Source organism: Crocuta crocuta, unplaced genomic scaffold, assembly GCF_008692635.1.
Source record: "Crocuta crocuta isolate KB4526 unplaced genomic scaffold, BGI_CrCroc_1.0 scaffold264, whole genome shotgun sequence".
Lineage (NCBI taxonomy): Eukaryota > Metazoa > Chordata > Mammalia > Carnivora > Hyaenidae > Crocuta > Crocuta crocuta.
The window spans coordinates 1769551-1784437 of record NW_027529597.1 but is presented as its reverse complement, the minus strand read 5'-3'; the positions used below and the strand labels follow the sequence as shown (position 1 = coordinate 1784437).

The following is a 14887-nucleotide window of genomic DNA, read 5'->3' as shown; positions in this document are numbered from 1 at the left end:
TATCCCCTAAAAAGGGGGGGGGGGCACATGCATACAGAACAAAGGTAAGAATGTCAGAAAATTTCTCCCTAGAAACCATGCAAGGTAGAAAACAATGAAATGGCAGCTTTAAAGGGCTGAAAAGAAAAACAACAGCAAAACAGAACAATAACAAAATAACACCTTTGTCAACCTAGCTTTCTCTACAGGCAAAATACCTTTCAAAAATAAAGACAAAATATAATAGTTGATTTTATGTATCAATTTGACTAACCATCATACCCAGTGTGTGGTCAAGCAGCACTCTAGATTTTGCTATAGAGGTAATTTTTAAATGTGATTATCATTTAGATCAGTGGACTTTGTTTAAAGTAGATTAAATGCCATAATGTTGGTGAGCCTTGTCCAACCAGTTGAAGGTCTTAAGTGAAAAGACTGAGGTCACTCAAAGAAAGGACTGGGTATTGTGAAATGGTTACTAAGGTGTTTACCCCATCGTAAATACTTACAGCCTCTTGTAAATACTGCTTTTTCAGTTCTTACTGGAACTGGTATTGTTAGACCTCTTAGTGGTTGCCGAAGTTTTGGAAATGAAATGACATCTCATTGTTTGAATTTGCCTTTTGCAGGGAAAAGAATAGATATTTCTCACATATCTTTTTGAGTTTCCTCCTCTTTGGTTTGTACCTTTATATAATTTTCCCATCATTTAAATGTGTTGTGTCTTTTGTTCTTATTGATTGTAAAGATTTGTCTCTATATGGATATTTATCTTTTAGAAGTCACATACAGAGAAAATATCTACTCTCAATTTGAAGTTTGCTCTTTAATTTTGTTCACAGTGTGTTTTAAATTCAGAAAAAATTAATTTCATTGAAGACAAAATTCTTCCTTACTTCACAGTTGTAAATCTATGATCATATATTTTTATTAGTGCTTAAAATATTTTAAATGTGTAGATTTTTATCCACTCAGTGAGTGGTTTTGTGAGGTTAGATTTTTGGGGTTTTTTTCATATCGATAAGCAATTTAGCTCATACTATTGTTTGAATAACCTATGTTTCCCTGCTTCCTAAGGTCACACTAATCTCAATGCAGAATTGGTTTCTCTTATCATGGGTCAATTTATCCAGCTCCCAATCACTCAAAAATTTTAAGTCTTGCTATTTGCTTTGAAGCTTCACATTTTTTCCTGTTTCAAAATAGATTTACTTGTTCAAGGCCTTTCTTCTTTCATATAAATTTTACAATCTATTTGTCAAGTTATATTTTAAAAATCCCTTTAGATTTGCATTGATATTTTATTGAACTCAGCATAATTGCTTTGTAAGGAAATCTTTGCAGTTTTGTGTCTTCCTATATACAAATATGGTAAGTTTCTCCATGTACTTGAGCCTTATCTTTTATGACATTAAAATTTTATAACTTTCTCTCAAAAATATGTTGGTAATACTTTTCTGTCTTTATTCCTCATTCTTTTTACAGCTTTTTGTTGTTTAATTTTTCTAAATTGTATTTTATAATTTCTATAGCTAGTATATAAGAATTGATTTTTTGTTGTTTATTTAGCTTCTATATAGCAATCATGCTGAACTCTGTTCTTGCAACGGGTTCATAATCCCCTATTCATAATTCTGAAATTCAAAAAGCTCTAAAAACTGAGAGTTTTTAAAAGTAAATTTGGCACTCAATCTTATTCCAAGGCCAAATCTGATCTGAACAGATGTGAGGCTATTTACAGTCTTTGTCTCAATTAGTGTGAATATTCATAAGTTTCGTTGAAAACATTAATATATTTGATTATGGGACACTGCTCCCAAGCTGCCAGAAATGTTACATAATGTATGGTTATGCACCTTTTTACCTTTCTAGGACTCAAAAATTCTTAATTCTGAAACATACGCATTTTAGTTGAGTTATTGCAAAAGAAATTGACTAGCTTGTTCTCATAGATTCTCTCAGAAATTGTTCAGTATATCATATTATTAATGATTAGTAACAATGCCATTTCTCTCCAAAGGCTATATTTTGCTTTGTTTTTCTTGTCTTACTGCACTATGTTGTAAACAGTGGTTGCACAAATAAAGTAGTGCTAGAAGGTATAAATATATATAAAAATACATATGTATGTAATGTAAAATTTATATTTATTTTAAGGATACTATGCTAGTATTTATCCATTTATTTTAGCACTCTTTGGACAGTCAAGTAAATTATTTTCCATCGTTTTTATATTTGTATTTTTATAAATGTGTGTTTCAAAGTGAAATCACTTTTGCATTTAAGTGAACAATTCAACATAGTTATGTATTATGTCTTGTATATAATTGTAGATTTAATTCACAAATATTGGCCCTACTTTTATTAAGTTTATTTACTTGACAGCAGGGGAGGGGCAGAGAGAGGGGGGGACAGAGAACACCAAGCAGGCTCTGCTCTGTCAGCACAGAGCCTGATGTGGGGCTCAATATGACAGTTTGTGAGATCATGTCCTGAGCTGAATTCAAGAGTGAAACACTTAACCAACTGAGCTACCCAGGTACCCTGGCCTAATTTTTTAATACACTATCTTTAATAAGGTTTTGTTATTGATAGTATAATAATCTCATAAAACAAATAAGTAAAATATCTATTTTTCATATTTTTAGAAAAACTTTGCATAAGTATTAGATATTGAAGAAGAATATTTATCTCGACAATGATCTCAGTGGAGGTAGGTGTTTTTTTCTCCTCTCTTTTAATAGGTATATATTTTAACTATTGACTCAACACTTTCACAGTTGTTCCTCTGGGACTGAATAATTTTTAAGTTGGTTTTGGTTAAGTTACGCCTTTGAATACTATGCATTTCATTATGGTTTTCAATCCTTGGGCAAATGTTCATCATATTCTCATATTCTTAGCCTATATTTTATCTAGAACTATATACATTTCATTTTTATAATTTTTATTTGTATTTTCCATCTTTTGTCTTTACCACTCTGCTGTTATGAAGGTCTGTCCTAAGAACCAGCTTCATTGATCTTCCTTATTATTTCTTTATTTTCTGTTTCTGCTTTATTCATTAATTTCTATTCTCATCCTTACTTGTTGAGTTTTTTGGCAATTATCACTTTTTTTTAAAAGTTTGTATTGTTCAGGTTTTTTTCCTGTGGTTTCACTAATTTGTGACTTTCAAAAATTTTTCCACTTTGATGGTGGATTTATCAAAATTTTATTTCAGTTTTGTCAATATTTATCCTATATAGTTAGACTATGTCCTTAAATGTGTTCAAGAATAAACTGATTGATTCCTGGCATATATTGCATTTATATTAATACAATAATCTTATTTTGCCTAAGATGCTTTTATCTTACTATGTAAATATACTAAATTCATCATATCAAATTAACAAATATTTGTATATTATTAATAACTCAAGCCGATACTTTTTTCAGATTTTGAGCTTACCTATGTTTTTTTTTTTTTTTTCTGTTCTAAGATTCCATCTGGGATATCAAATTACATTTAGTCATTAATTCTCTTTAGACTCCTCTTGACAATATCCATTCCTGAGGCTTTTTTGTTTTTTTTTTTTGGTGACTCCACAGTTTAAGGAGTCCTGATCAGTTATTCATAGAATGTCTTCAAGGGGACTGGTCAGATTTGTTTGTCACATGATTTGACTGGAATTATGAGAGTTTAGAAGACCACAGAGATAAGGTCATGTTCATCACATTAGAGCAAGGACATGTAGCATCAAAATAACCTATGACTGTTGATGTTAACCTTGGTCACCTACACAGAAGAATGTTTGACACCATGTTTCTTTACTGCAAAGTTACTCTTCCATCTTCCCTACTTTCACAGGGTACTCTTGTGAAGTGAGTCACTATGAGTAACCCATACTTCAAGAGTGGGAAATTTAGGTCCACCTCCTTGATGGTGGAATATCTATATAAAGTATTTGGACATCTTCTGCACAGCAGGTTTGTCTTTTTTCTGCCATTTATTTATTTATTATATTATTTATATATATCAATGTAGACTCATCAATATTTATTTTATACTTTAGATTGTAAATCTAAAACCAGTTTATTTTATTTCTCAGATTCCAGTTCAGGCCATTGAAAGCACTTTTAGGTGAATTCTATATCCCTTTGACCCATTATTGTGATCTGTGCTCTGTGTGTGTGTATGTGTGTGTTTGTGTGTGTGTGTTGTGTTGTGTCGTGTTTATGTTTTGTTTTGTTTTGTTTTTTATCACGTTCTTACTTTTCTATAACTATGAGATACTCTAGGATCATCTTCGAGTTAGTTTCTTGTCCCAGTCCTAGAATCAACCATTTCTCACAAAGTCCCTGCTTTCTTACTTTGTACAATGAAATTAAAAACCAAGACCTGGATGCCAGATATTCTTACTGCACTGGACTGCTGCTTTGCCCTCTTTGCTGTTGTGCCCCCTTGGTTGCAGAGAAGAAAAATGTATCTGTGTATGCTAACCTGTGTATACACATATCTACTCATACTTTTATGTATAAATATATGTGTCTAATAGATATCTAACCATGAGTTCATCCTGATATCTCAAACTCTAATTAATCACAGTGTGGATCATTTTAGCCTCCTTCCCTTGCTTATCTGTAAACTTCCATTCTAACAATAAAAGTTCTGGCTCCCACAATCTGTTATCTATTTACTTAATTTTCAATATCTGTATTCATGTATAGCAGTATCAGAATTGCTAACCCTCATCCCCATGAGAAATAACTTTATTGACTAGAGTACTAATATAAAGTTTCTTTCGACTTTGGTCTTCTAAAGATTTCATTCTTTGTGCTGTAAAATTCGACTGGTTTTGACAAATCCATGGTGTCATATATCCACGATTGCAGTGTATACAGAATAGGTTCACAAACCTAAAAATCCTGGTGCTTTAGGTATTCAGCCTCCATCTCCTACCCCTGAACCCCAATATTTTGATATAGTGATATCAAAATATTAATACTGGATCCATAGTTTTGTTTTTTCCAGAATGTCATATAATTGGAAGGGTAGCCTTTCCAGAGAAGTTCATTCACTCATTAATATGGATTACAATTTATTCATGTCCTTTTGGCTTGTTAGCTATGTATTTATATTGCTGAATAATATTCCATTATGTGCATGTGCACATTTGCTCTACTTATTCATCCATTGAAGGATGTTTTGGTTGCTTCCAGTGTGGGGCAATTAGGAATGAAAGTGTCATTAACATTCTTATATAGNTCCCCCCAGGACCAGTTGGCGTGAGGGGACCTGGTGTGCAGGTATTTGGCAAGTACGGTCTTTCTATGCACCGAGGGGAGGTTTTTCTCCCCCGTGCGGAGGTTTTTCTGTTTCGGACTCTCTCCTTTTCCCCTCTCACTCCCCGTAGAGGGTAGAGGGGGATCGCCTCCCACCCTGGAGTCTCCGATCCCGGCCTGATTTTATCTTCCCCGGTTCGCACTCACGTTAGAAGGCTCTCTCAGTGGATTCTGCGTCTTTTTTCTCCCAATCTCTCAGGTTTTGTAAGGTTTCCAATGGCTTCAGATCTTTTCTGTGTGATGTATGGGCGCGAGTGCAAGTACGGAGCTCCTTACTTCTCCGCCATCTTGCCCCTCTCTCTATAAGTGTTTTTAAATCAGTTGGGTAAATACCAAGGAATATGATTGCTAGATCATAAGGTAGAAAAATCATATGTTATACTTTGTAGGAAACTATTAAAATGTCTTATACAGTGGCTGTAGGATTTTACATTCTCATCAACAATGAATGAGAGTTCCTATTAATCCCCATCCTAACCAGTAATGCATGTTGTCAATTTTTGGATTTCAGCCATTCTAATAGATGTAGAGTATTACCTTATTGTTGTTTGAATTTGTAATTCCCTAATGACAAATGATGTTGAGCATCTTTTCAAATGCTTATTTTTTGTCTGTGTATTTTCTTTTGTGAGGTATCCAAATCCTCCTCCCTCCCTTTTTTAAATTAAGTTGGTTTTATATTGTTAACTGTTAAGCATTCTTGGTATATTTTAGACACAGGTCATTTATTAGATATGTGTTTTGCAAATATTTTCTCTCAGCAATTTGTCTTTTAATTCTCTTAATAATGTATTTGCAGAATAAATTTTAATTTAAAATTTAAAGTTCTTAATTTTAATGAATTCCAACTTAATAATTTATTTTTTCTTTCATGGACTATGCTATTGATGTTTAATCTAAAAACCCATCACCAACCTGGGCTCACAAAGATTTTCTTCTTTGTTTTTCTCTTCATGTTTAGGTCTAGTATCCAATTTTAGTTAATTTTTGTAATAGTTTTTAGGTCTCTGTCTAGGTTAATTTTTTTTACATATAGACATCAAATTGTTCCAGAAATATCTATTAAAATTACTCTCCTTTCTCCGTTTGATAGCCTTTGCTCCTTTGTTAAAGATCTGGTGACTATTTGGGTCTGTTTCTGGACTCTATTCTGTTCTATCTATCTATGTGTTTATTCTTTCATGAAAACTATAATATCTTGACTATTGTATTTTTATAGTAAGTTTTGCAACTGGGTAGTCTGAATCTTCCAACTTTGTTCTTCAGTATAATATTGTCTATTCTAGGAATTTTGCCTTTCCATATAAACTTAACAATTAGTTTATCAACATCTACAAAATATCTTGTTTGGACTTTTTACTGAGATACACTGATATTATGAATTCAAATCCACAAATGTGGACTATGTCCTCATTTGTTAGATCTTCTTTAATTTCTTTTTTTAAGGTTTTGAAAAATATTTGTTTGTTTGTTTGTTTATTTATTTATTTATTTAGAGAGAGCCGGAAATTGGTATGGAGCCTTCACTGTGAAGGCTGACAGAACCCACAAAACTGCCTGGGTTCCTCTAAGACTGCAACTTCTGGGAGTTTCTCACTCACATTAGTCTACTTTTCCTCCAACAATTTGTCAAAATTAACACTTAAATGGTAATTACTACCAGTTTCTGGCATAGTGACTTCTGCTCTAGATAAGCAGTTCTTGGCTATAATTTTGTGGACTAACCTCTCCAGGTTTGGTGTGATAGTTGGTTCTGCAATCTCAACTCTCCAATGGATCCAAGAACAGTCATTGTTATTTAGTTTGTTAAACTTTTTCTTGTAGTTGTTAGGACAGGATGATGATTCCAAGCTCTTTATGTGCCAAAGCTGAAACCAGGAGTATGTTTTTGTTTTGTTTTGTCTTTAAGTTTTATGTATGTAGATTTCTTTTTTCACTACTGTTGTTAATATCTCATTCTTTTCATTCTAGTTTAATTACTTTCTTTTGAAGTTCATGATTTAAAGTTACTTTAGTAATGGACTTTCAGTCATATTGTCTTAATCTTTGTGTAAGTAACATATCTTTGTTTTATTGTGATTTTGAATGACAGTTTAGATGTATAGAATTCTAAGAAAATTGAGTTCTTTGAACATTTTGAAGATATCTGACTCCTTTCTGGTTTCTGTTATTGCTATTGAGAAGCTGGCTGTCAGTCTAATAGTTACATATATTAAGTTAATCTGTTTTGTTCTCCTCTGTATAATTTCTCAAATTTTCTCTCTTTACTTAGTATTTTATTCATTTTATAAAATATTTTAAAATGGAAACCAGTCTCTTTTATCTTGCTTTTGGGATTTTCTTGAATCTATCAGATTTATATTATTAATCAGGTTGGGGGAAAGTGGCCTATTACTAGTTTTAATACTGTCAAATGCCAATTTAAACTCCATTATAAGGATGAAAAATCTCAGCATCTGAGGGATTAAGTGATTTGTGTAAGATTACAAAGCTAATAAATAAAGAACATATAACTGGAATCCATGTATCTTTGAATAATACAATGCTGTAATCTATGTAGGGTGTGAATAGTTTGTGAATACAAACTATTATCTGGAGGGTTCAAATAAATACATAGATAAATCATGCCCTTATATCTTATTTTCTTTTATCTTTTTGTTTAGAAAAGACTAAACCGTTCTTTAAGCTTTTGTAGGATTCATTACAGTAATATTCTGGTAGCTGGTTTTTAAATATATCTGTAGTATTTGATCACACAGTAAAATAATAAATTATTTTATGTTGATAATGAATATATACAATCTACTGATTTTATAAGAGAATAGCAGAAATGTTTCAATTTTTAGAATTAATAATTTTTGAAAAATGAATGCTTAGGGAAAAGACCCTACAGAAACACAGAGTGTTCTTCTTCAAGAAACTCTAATATCACTTAATTTAATCAAGGATTACTTATCTGGGCCTCTCTCTGAGTTCCAGAAATACCATTTCTTCTGATCGCTCCAATCCAAGGTCTGAGAACTTGGGAGATTTTTCATTTCTCCATCTTTAAAATAAAACATTTAAATGTGAAGACTAAACTAATTTCCAAGTACATTTTAAAACTGTAAAACCTTAGAAATAGGTGGAAAGAAGCTTGTGGAGTCTGATATCACATGACTGTTTACCTGACATTTTTTTAATGATTGGGAGAAATGGAATAGCAAATAAAATTTTTTATTAAGTGTGGCACTTAGAGTTTTTTATGGTTGAAAATCTCTATTTTTATAGAAGCCATATTTAGTGGTTCATGCACAATTTGCCAACCTCTATCCAATATTTGGATCCCATTTTACAGTTGAAGAATCATGAAGAGATGTAGGAAAGTTAATGAAAATGCTCAAGGCCACAGGCAAGACTAATGTCAAAATCTAAAATAAATGTTTCCATATTGCTGGGAATTCCATCTCTACCCTGAATCTGTATTCCTCTGTTTTCACTTAAAATACAAAAGTATATGTAAATATGTGCTTATTCTGGTGTAGCATAAATCATATATCTGACACAAAACTAAGTTTCTTACTTACCTTCAAGTCATCTATCTTGTAAATAATGAAAAAGAAACACTAAGTAGTGTTAATCTGTCCCTATACCAATCATTGAAGGAAAGAAGGTATATTTTCCAAATAAATAAATATGTATATGCCTATAGTGTTTGTATGTGTGTCTACGTCTGTCTGTATGTGTGTATATATATACATACATTCTGTAAAATTCATGTAAATATAATTACCATAGGTCCCTTGTTGGTGTCGTGCTTTAGTTAACCCCAGGGGTGGCATGTGGAATAAAATCTGCTCTTTAAATAGTGATGTGCTGACCCAAGTTCTTTGATAGGTCTCTTGGCTGAAAAGACTTCATGACAGGAGCCTCCTATTAGAATTCAGTTATATTAAACTGTGAAATGTTAAAAGCACTTCATCACAGCACACAGAGCTTTTCCAGCTCTGTCTAAATGCAACCTGGTATTCGCCTCACCTTGAGTCTATTGTAATGTGTGCCCAGAGGAACTGTATTGTGGAACAGTCAAGACTCAAGCAATTCCTTCTTCTCCGCTCCTTAAAAATCAAGTCCCAGCCTCCTTAACAAGCAATCTCACAAGGTATAGTGTGTGTTCCCTGGGTAATCAGTCAGGCTCACACAGAAACCATAAAGGATAGAACAGGGCTGCTGGGGTGAGTGCTCCTTATGAAGAGCCCCATTGTTCTCACAATGAAGGTCAAGGAGGCCCTGGTGGAAGAAGTTCTGGGGATGTCTGGGTTTGTATGCGGAGAAAGGAGACCTGGCATAAAACATAGCTGTACTTCTAAATCTGAAGAGGACTCCCTTGCAATGCAGAAGATGTTAATGTTGATAAAAACAAGACAGGCAAGTACACTTCACATTGCTGCTGTTACACCATGCTGTTTCAATATGTTGGTAGTTAGGAGATTGTGAACTCATTCAGTTCACCTTTTGGACTACATCCAAGCAAGCTATCACAAAATGTAAACAGCTGGATTCTTTTTATCTGATGGATATAATTTGAAATAAAGTGGGCTTTTAAAAACACAATTTCAAATTATGAATGGCAGGTTTTGTGATTTTAACTGTGTGCTCAAAGAAAATACACATTGAAAATTTGATGTCTTCTCATGCCATTAATGGAATTTAATTTTCATTTTTTTTTCCCTTGGGGCAAAATGACAGTTTCATAAGTGCAAAGGGTTTAATTAACTTAACCATGTGTGTATGCTTTATAGATATACTAAAAAATACACAACTTGACAATATCTAGGAAGTACCTAGGATGGAGGTAAAGGAGATAGAAGTTGAGGAGGTACTCAAAGAAGATTTTGCCATTCATAGGTTAAATTTTTGCAAGAAAAAAGTCACGTATTACTTGTGTAATTAAAGGAAATGTAAAGCCAAAAATTTAATATAGCACATAATAGTCTCTTGTATAGATAGGTGAATTTTTACTGCAGTTTTATCCAGTAAATTATATCATAAAAATAATAACTGTCAAAGGGGTTACACCTTTCAATAAGATAATATTATTATAAGTGTGATTTTAATTACTGATGAGACTCTTATTGTCTAAAGTAGCTTTTATATACTCAATGAATATATTACTTGGGATTTGCTTGGTCTATTAAATCATCTATTCATTCATTTAGTTATTGAGTGGCAGTTCAAAACTAAATTGGAATTAATGCAAATAATTAACACAATGTTTACAAGCAACAATAACAAAAATATTAGCCCTGCTGGAAATATTTGAAATAGTATTCAGACTCAATCCTGTCTGTACCTAGCATGCCCTGGAATAACGTTCATGAAGTCTTGAGAGATAAAGCATTACATGTCATATAATAGAAATTAGAAGACAAAAATAAGAATGCCTGAGGCAGGTTAAGGTAAAGGTTAATGTGAATAAAGACCTTATAGTTACAAAAATAAATAGGGGATTTATTTATTCACCCCTTAAAATTCATTTATCAAATTTCTAACTATGGACAAAGTATTTTGTTATGCCCTAGATGAGTGGGACAGTGGTCTTTTGATCTGAGAAATTTAAACTTTATGGGGAGGGATACACACATACTAAGAAATCTATTGAAATACATATTATAGATACTATTTACAGACACAGACACAGGCAGAAGGGCATATGCAGAAGGAAATAATTTGCTTTGCTTAAGAGAATCAGTAAAGGTTTCAAGACAGAGCTGATAGTTAAATTGCATCTTGCCAGGTATGAGTTCTCTAGACAGACCATCATAACTGGGTAATCATGGAGAGATGACTCTTGGCTGCAATCAGATCACCATAAGGATGCAAGGAAGAAAGGATGGAGGAAAGGAATGTGTTACTAAATGTACTTTCTAGGCATCAAGTAGGGTTCAAGACATTTGCTATAGAATACTTCATGTAATTGGGTTTTGGCTTAGTGCAAAGAGACATAGTATGTGGGCTTATATTAAAATCTATATTCAATTCCAATTGTTTTCTCCACCTCCAGTGAGGAATATGACTCAGAAAACAGTGTGAATAATAATAATGTGAGTTGATAGCTAAAGGTCAAATTACTATGTTAACTCACCTTTGTCAGCAAAAAGAAACTTTTAAAAAATTAATTGCCACCTATCATTTATAAACTATGTTCAAAAACTTGAATTGATGTAGAGCAAAAAATGTATAAAGTAAATTTATATCAAGCATATTATGAGATCTTACATTATGACTAAAAGGAAAGCTGCCTAAGCATTAAACCATTAAATAGAATTAATTAATGAATACAATTTTATTCCACTAGATTCTAAAGTTTTAATTGAGATTCATATGGGTTTATAGCTGGAGTCATAAAAGGAGAGATAAGAGTATGGTACTGCAGCCATTATGGATGGCTAAATAACAACCCAAACTGAGTGGTCTAAGCAATGATTTACTTATTTTTCTAATGACTCCACTGGATGGATGGATGATTCCTGTGTTGGACTCATTTGGAGTCACTACTATGATTGCACTTTACTGGGAGAGAGAGGGCATACGCAGAAGCTGTCAAGTTCATTTTGGTTCCCCTTATGGGGGAAAACTTTATGGTTTTTCCATGTGGCTTACTTGGCCTCTTTCACAGCAGGTGGGTCTCCAGATAATGTCCTGAATTCCAAAAGCATGAAAATAGAAACTACAAGAGCTTGTAAAGATGAGCTCTCGAAGCCACACAGCTTTGGCTGCATTCTAGTGGCCAAGTCTACTTAGGGAGGCTGGCCAAATTCAAAGGGAGATGAGGATGATACCTTCCTCAATTAGGACAATGATAAAATCTTATTATTAAAGGCATGTGAGAGGTGAGCTATCATCATAGACACTTTTTAATTAAAATTTCTTTATTTTTTAGAGAGAAAGAAAGAGAGATTGTGTGAAAGAGGGAGAAGAGCAGAGAGAGAGAGAGGGGGACCCAGGATCTGAAGCAGGCTTCACGCTGCCAATGATGTGGGACTCATGCAAGAACTGTGATCATGACCCAAGCTGAAGTCAGATGCTTAACCAACTGATCTAGACAGGCACCCTTGTCATGGCCATTCTTGAAAATAATCTACCCTTGCAGTTAGTAGAGTTAGCTAAAAACATGAAATACAATTTGAATGGATTTAGAGAGTGTATGCATTCCTCAGTTTCCCACCATACTTTCTTGTCTTATACCAGCACTCTTTCGTCTATCTGTCCCCAAAAGTCGTAGTTTTCTACTCCTCATTTAGAGAATCCTGATTTACTTATTAGAATTCAGGAAGATGGAAATGGTATAATAAAGCGCCCATGAACTCTTCATTTAAAAATCACTACAGAACATGTATCTGTTTTTATCAAGTAAAGAATGATTAAATAATGTTTAAAATTTTTGACCTAAAAGAAAAAAATATTGAAGCAAGAAATCATTTCTCTAAAGTGTCATTAGTCTAGTTAACATTGTCTTTCAAAACATAGGTCTCCATAATTTATAACAAGAGCAAGTAGGTTTGAAAAACACAGACTAAAGGTGCCTGGGTGACTCAGTCGGTTAAGCGACCGACTTCAGTTCAGGTCATAATCTCATGGTTGGTGGGTTTGAGCCCCGCATCAGTCTCTGTGCTGACAGCTCAGAGCCTGGATCCTGCTTCAGATTCTGTGTCTCCTTCTCTCTCTGAGCCTCCCTTGCTCACACTGTCTCTCTCTCTCTCAGAAATAAGTAAAACATTAAAAAAAATGCAGACTAACTAGTTGGAGAACAAAATTAAATATGGCACCAGGGGATGGAGCAGTGGAAGTCTGGAGCCAGAAAAGCTTTCACTGACTTTAGAAGTTTCATCTGGCAGCTGGAGTAGCAAGTGAGAGTAAGAGTTATCTCATAATTAAAGTTTCATGGATGGGCCACAAAGCCCACAAAAAAGTTAGCCTAGATAAACTCATGGTCTTGAAACATGAGTTAGACTCATTTCTGTGTTTGCCTATTGGCTATGATATCATTCTATTTTGTCTGTTTGTAGGACAAGTTAAATTAAGCTTGAAATTCTATGAGAAAAATCTGGCTCAGAAGCATTTCGTAAATATTATGACAATAAGTCTGTAGCAAAATCAGTGCAGCCGTGTTTGCAAAAAAAATACTGAAAAAATAAAAACCCATTATTTAAATTCTAGAAAGAGTAGGTAACTGGCTCAGTGAAGATAATGACTTTAAATTTAGCATACAAGTTTTGGCAAGTAAATTTGGAGCAATCAGATTATTAATATGCTGAGATTTCTATCAAATAAGCTGTTAGAAAATATCATGACCTTGATTTTATAAAATTCTGGAGGGGCAAACATTTGTACTTTCCAGGAGCTAATTTAATTTCTAAGGCTCATATGGCATAGTATCCTGTGGTTTTAATACAGTCTATTTATTGGTTTCCAACAAAGTTGTTGTGTACAAATTTTGTAACAGAAAGGCTTTAAATATAATCTCCATTGTAAATATCAATCTGTAAGAAGGCAGTTATGCATTGAGATTTTGTATTTTAGCAATATTCATCTCCTGGTTTCATTTGATTAAACATGTGAAGGAAACTCAATCTGTAGAGACTCAGCATATTACAAAATTTATTTGATTCTGAAATCAAATCATCATATGTTCCTGCTAATATGACCCAATAGAAGCATGGCCTAATATTGTGATGGTGAGCTTCATTCAGTCATAAAAATAAAAGTTTGAAATCTATCATCTATCTATCTATCTATCTATCTATCTATCTATCTATCTATCTATCTATCTATCTATCTATCTATCATCTATTGTCTACCTATCTAACAGGCAGGGAAGAAACAGAGAGAGAGAATCTTAAGCAGTCTCCATACTCAGTGGAGAGCCCAACTTGAGACTCAATCCTAGCACCCCAGAATCATGACCTAAGCTGAAACAAGAATCAGACACTCAAACGACTGAGCCACCCAAGGCCCCTAAGGTCACTTTTGCTGTGAGAACTCTGCAATGTTTCTGACTCAGTTTATACTTCTTTTCAATTATATAATGCTACTATTTGTCCTTAATATTTAATCAAAATCCTTTGCTTTTTTGTGTTTGTTTTTCTTTTTTGTTTAAAAAAATTTAAACATTTATACATTTTTGAGAAAGAAAAAGAGTGTGAACAGGGGAGGGGGAGAGAGAGAGAGAGCAAAGACACAGAATCCAAAACAGGCTCCAGGCTCTGAGCTGTCAGCACAGAACTCGATGCAGGGCTCAAACTCACAAACTGCTAGATCATGATCTGAGTCGCAGTTGTATGCTTAACCAACTGAGCCACCCAGGCACCCCTCATTCATATCTCTTGACAGGCTCTAGGCTCTGAGCTGTCAGCATAGTGCCAGAAGCAGGGCTGGAACTCACAGACCATAAGATTATGACCTGAACTGAAGTCGGTTGCTTAACCGATTGGGCCACCCAGGCACCCCTAAATAAAGTCCTTTGATGCCAACAATTTACTTGTAATAAAAAGTCCAAACACATTAGCATGAGAAATATAGGCAGTCTTAATTTCTAACCGTT

The 14887-nt window shown here is 33.6% G+C and overlaps 1 long non-coding RNA gene across 1 annotated transcript in view; it reads left to right on the top strand.

Annotated features, from left to right (window-relative positions):
• Positions 1–5224: 5224 nt before the first annotated feature.
• The window catches only part of LOC144229742 (uncharacterized), a 664030-nt gene continuing 654367 nt past the window's right edge, over positions 5225–14887 (top strand). Inside the window, exon 1 of the long non-coding RNA XR_013334585.1 lies at positions 5225–5268. This is a non-coding gene — a long non-coding RNA (uncharacterized LOC144229742). The remainder of the gene's footprint in view (positions 5269–14887) is intronic.